This window comes from Eptesicus fuscus, chromosome 1 (genome assembly GCF_027574615.1).
Source record: "Eptesicus fuscus isolate TK198812 chromosome 1, DD_ASM_mEF_20220401, whole genome shotgun sequence".
In the NCBI taxonomy this organism is placed as follows: domain Eukaryota; kingdom Metazoa; phylum Chordata; class Mammalia; order Chiroptera; family Vespertilionidae; genus Eptesicus; species Eptesicus fuscus.
The window spans coordinates 69,352,591-69,358,314 of NC_072473.1; the positions used below are offsets into that span (position 1 = coordinate 69,352,591).

At 38.2% G+C, this 5,724-nt stretch overlaps 1 pseudogene; it reads right to left on the reverse strand.

Annotated features, from left to right (window-relative positions):
* Positions 1 to 4,585: 4,585 nt before the first annotated feature.
* LOC103299690 (60S ribosomal protein L6-like) lies at positions 4,586 to 5,476 on the reverse strand (annotated as a pseudogene).
* Between the last annotated feature and the right edge of the window lie 248 nt (positions 5,477 to 5,724).

Here is a 5,724-nt window from a genome sequence, read left to right on the forward strand (position 1 = left end):
AGAAACCCTCCTACACTGCTGGTGGGAATGTAGACTGTTGCTGCCACTGTGGGAACCAGTATGAAATTTCCTCAATAAATAAATAAATAAATAAATAAATAAATAAATATGGAACTCCCATTTGACCCAGTAATTCCACTTCTAGGAACATATCCCAAAAACATCAGAAACACCAATCAGAAAGGATATATGCACCCCTATTTTCATAGCAGCACAATTTACAACAGCTAAGATTTGGAAACCTAAGTGCCCATCAGCTGATGAGTTGGTTACAAGACTGTGGTACCTCTACACAATGGGATACTATGCTATATAAAAAAGAAGGAACTCTTACCATTTGCAACAGCATGGATGGAACTGGAGAGCATTATGCTAAGCGAAATAAGCCATAGGAAGGAAGATATATGTCACATGATCTCACTCATTAGTGGAATATAATGAACAACATTTACTGATGAACTAAAATGATCCAGAGATATAGAAGCATTGAACAGACCATCCAACCTCAGAGGGAAAGTGGGTGGGGTAGTGAGAGACTTGTATGCATGCATATAAGCTTAACCCATGGACACAGATAGTAAGGCGGTGTGGGCATGTGCTGGGGGGAGGGGGGAGGAATGACCAAGGAGAGGTCAATGGGGGAGAAAGAAGACATATGTAATACTTTAAACAATAAAGGATTTTTTTTTAAAGAATACTCTCCTCTAATTTCATAACTCTTAGACAGGTTTCCAATTTCTTTCTCCTACCCTTATGTTTATAAAAAGAGTCATTACAGCATTCCACAGTCCTCCCCTCCACAGATAGCTCCCTTGGGCCATCCTCCCTTTCTTCTTTACTTTGGTAACTTACTTTCTCTGGTTCTTTTCTGAACAACTTTTCCTTGGAAAGACTGTGAAAAAAATCTTCTGGGCTAAAGTGCTAAGAGCTAATACATACTGTGTATTTTCCTCTCCCTTTCTGGGAATTATCCATGGATAGGGAAGAAAAAGCTTCTTATGCCAAAGGAATGAGCCACTAGGATACAGGATTAAGATGATTTGAGGACAAAGAACCCTTTCTGGACTCCCTCACATGCTATCATATAGGCAGCAGACTGCTTTAAAAAAAAAAATGTCTCCCAGTCCATCTCTATCCTCTGAACCAGTCAACTTCTAATCTATACGTAGGTGTACCATGGTTGGCCACATAATCTAGTCTTGGGTTTGAAAAATTGAATAAGTGTTAGCACTGAGATCTCAGCAATCTGTAAATTGTGTTGTGAATACCAATAATGAAGTGAAGGCATATGCCCCTTCAATTCTCCATCTTCATGAATTTTCAAGATAAAGGTAGCACACGTAGAGTCATTTGTTATACATTTTGTGCATTTGAGGCTCCACATAGCAACTGGATTCACTGACTGGCTCTAATGCAACACAAATATTGAAAGTGATATGAAGAGGCAGCCTCGCCAACATTTGTATATTAAAAAATTTGTGCTAAAGCCCCTGTCAAGATTTCATATTTAGACACTAATAGAATTTAAACAATTTTCACAACCTCTTGACTTAAGAAATCATTGTATTTAACTTCTCTCTCTGTTTACTCTTGTAAAGTCAACTGGATAATGGAAGAATAAATTAAATCAATGCAGCCAGCTGTGTATCTCAAATTATATTTATCTCTTTATACAGAAAGGCACAGTCCTAAACTTACATAAGTTGCTCCAGAAAAATTTATTAAGATATAGTTTTCAGTAGCATCTACTGTAATAAAAAATCATGTTTTTTAAAAATTGTCATAATATATGGATTCCCTTATTTAAAATTTCCCCTCACTTCATGTTCTATGCCAGGAGGGCAGACAATCATGGACCAAACTCCTAATGCTCATATTATAGCCTCACCTCTGCTATTAACCAGTGGTGAATCCCTAAGCAAATTATTTTCCCTCATTCTAAGTTATTCAACTGTAGAATGAATATAGTTGGACTAAGTCAGTTGTTCCCAGATAGCAGTCTATAGACAGGTATCAGTCAGTGACAAAATATTTATCAGACATTACTGAGCAAAAGAAAATTATATAAAGATAATGTAGTAAGTTTTTTGTTAAGCTAAATTTAGTCAATTTGAGAAATTCTGAACCTATGGACTTATTGGTATTGGACTAAAAAAAAAGGCAATTATTTTATGATATGCTGATAATAGAAATGGTAACATTTTTCTTTAAGCATGTCTCTATGTGGCTATATTCAAATTTAGCAAGCTTGTATATATCATTTCTCATGTTTTAAAAATATGATTGGTATATTATAATCAAAAGTTAATTAGATGGTATCTAAAATTCCTTCTTGCTTTGAAATTTATAGAATTATGCATCCTATAACCTTTTTTTGCCCAGGCTTTACCATCTCTTTAAAGCCACATTCAAAAGTTTTGCCTTAATAACCACTGTACTGAGTACCCATTTCAAAATCATCTCCAAAAGATGTTGAAGTACTGTAGTCTGTTAGAACTTAGTGGGTCTCATTTACCCTATCAATCCAAATCCCAATAAGCTGCAATATACAATACCTAAATGTTTGCCACCTCCAATATTCGAGGAATCACTATGGCTGATGTTTCACAGAGGGAGAGGGAGAGGGAGAAGGAGAGGGAGAGGGAGAGGGAGAGGGAGAGGGAGAGGGAGAGGGAGAGGGAAAGACCAGGAACTCTACATTTCCTCTTCCAAAAGGATTTTGGGATCCCAGGAGTGTCTGACTTAAATATCACTGCCCCCAATGTGAGTTTGCCTTTCTCAGTACCACACTAGAGTTCACCCAGCTTGCCTTCACAGCAGTAGCCACAGATATATTTTAATCCACAATGATACTACTACATCACATAGGTGCAGAGATTTATGCATTTCAGAAACCTTTTCTGTTCTTTATCTTGTTGGAGCTATCCTGTATAAGCTGATTTTACCACCTGAGGAAGATAGGGCATTGGCATTAAATATATTGCATAAAATAAAATAAAAATAGTTACCATTAACATAAGAAGAGTCTATATTATCCTGATTTAAAGTAACTTTTGTGTTAAAAATGTAGCTTTTATAAAAAATATCCCAGTTTACTCTTGGAGACTCAAAAAAAAAAATAAGTTTTTATTGTCCTTTAGTTTGTTTGGGGTGTGTGTGTGTGTGTGTGTGTGTGTGTGTGACATCGCATATTTTTAAAATGCAGCTCCATGTCAAAATGTTCCTGACTTTATTGCTGACAAATCAAGCCTGCTTTTTCTGTTTTTGAGAACACTTCTCCTAAAGAGAATTTCTAGAAAGTTATAGGATATTAGCCTCATGGTTGGGTTAAGAAGTTTTCAAAATGAAAAAAGAACATCAAATGAAGTACTGGGAATGACATAGGCAAGAAAAGGGCTCTTTTATGTCAGGTTTCAAAGATATTTAAAATGATCAGGAGTCTCCTCAATGCAGAGCCTTGGAAACCAAAGTTACACTTCAGGATGGAAGCAATATTGGAAAAGAAAGAGCTTCCATTAATTACCCTATCCCAAGGTAGTGAAGGATATCTAAAAAGCTTGTGAGTAGTAAAATGTCTTGCCAATGACTCTGCAACCTGTCAACTTGACATTATGTTCTTCCTTCTGCCTTACAATGAAGGAAAAGATAACTAGAGTCAATGATGTATTTTGTCTTGAGGTGTCCCCACAGAACAGCAGCCAGCACAGTATTTGATGTTCAAAATGTAGTTGCTTGCTCATGATCAGAGAATAACCATATACTTTATCATTTAAGCTGCGACATTTAAAAAAAAATGTTTCTATTGATTTCAGATGGATGAAGGGAGAGGGAGAGAGAGCTGGAAACATCAATGGTGAGAGAGATTCATTGATTGGCTGCCTCCTACATGCCCCACACAGGAGATGGAGCCTGCAACCCAGGCATGTGCCCTGACTGGGAATCGAACTGTTACCTCCTGGTTCATAGCTTGATGCTCAACCACTGAGCCACACCAGGTGAGCAAACTGGGACATTTTAAGGGTAAAAGTGGTAGCTACAAATAATTATAAGTATAAACTATAACTATCCCCAGAAAAACCAGCAACTCTTATCACTATAATCATGAACTCTAGTCATGAAGAATAGAATTCAGATGGTAAATTTATTTTCAGACATTGCTGACTAATAGAGGCTGTGACAATCTGACTGTAGTCAATTTTGGGGCTGCTGCTGGACTCAGATGTCAGGTTATTATTCAAAGATACCCAGATTTTCTCCAAAGAGAACTCAAGTCTGTCTCTAATTTTAGGCTTATGATGTTTTTAATTATGTAAAACTACTGATTAAGAAAGACAACTGTCACAGCACAGAATAAAAAGTATGTAAACAATTCTACTGCATTATAATATTACCAAGAGTATATAATATGAAAACAATTTTCCATAGAAGATCCAGTGATTTCATGAAAAGAAAAGTTGTTTCTCTCCCAGGAGCCCACCCATACAGCTCACTGTACTGCTAATAATCTAATTTACATCAGCATGCAAATGGTTCATAATAATTGTTTAAAACATATCAGTTATTTAATCTGGTTCTTATAAGAAATTCAGAACACCAGTTTGTGAGGATAGAGCCCATTGGTGAGAGCGAACAGAGAGCAGAGGTAGCCCTGGAGCTGAGGAACAGCTTTGATTTTTTGCAAAATTTGTGAGTCCACAGCTTTCTGGTCAACCTTGTGCTGTTCTGTAATCTCGTATTTCTCTTTCTCTGTGTTGAAGATCTCAACCTCCTGGTTTCTGGGCTTGTGCAGCTTCTTCTTCTTGAAGTAAGCATCAGTGAGATGTTTGGGGATTTTCACACCACTGATATCAATTTTGGTGGAGGTGGCAATGACAAATTTCTTGTGTGTTCTACGAAGAGGAACTCAATAGAGGGACAGAGGTCCAGTCACAAGTAGCAATCCACAGCTCAGCTGCTCCAGGAAAACCACCCTCTTGCCTCTGTGGCACCCAGTGAGGATGATCAGAATGGTCCCAGGAGTGATGCTGGCCCGCAATCTCCTCACATGCTGACTGAAGGGTTTCTTGCCATGGCTCAACAGCTTTCGAGGCACATCTTCAGTAGGATAATATCTAGGCATTTTGCGGAGTTTAACCACTCGGGTACCACCATTCTTGTCACCACCAACTGGTTTTGTGATAGTAGCAAGAAATTTCTCCTTTTTCTTTTCAATCCTAGATTTAGGGGCTGAATACTTCCTCTTGTACATGGTCTTTCACAAATACATAGCCGACCGGGAATATCTGCCAATTCCTCTGACGAGGATGGGGTTTCGGCTGCAGTGGGGCTTCCCCTTCTTAGGTGCTTTAACCTTGACTCCCGCATCAGCCTTCTTCTTGGCTTCAAGTTTCTTCTCCTTAGTATCAGGTTTCTTCTCCTTAGTATCCAGCTTCTTCTCCTTAGTATCCGGCTTCTCAGTTTTCTTTTCACCCTCCATCATGCAAGATGGGAAAGAGCCATAATGTTTTTTTTATGAACCAAGGTTTCAGGCCCAATATGATTGCTAGAGTTGGAGAATAGACCCTTCTGACCCTTATTGTAAGAAATGGAAAAGGGCAATAGTTCCACAATTCAGCCTCCATAACATCTGACCTTCTCTCAGCATATATCCAATATAAAACTTTCTGAATCAAGAGACAATCTACACGGGATTCCCACTGGCTGTGCCTCCTGGGCACCCAAGCC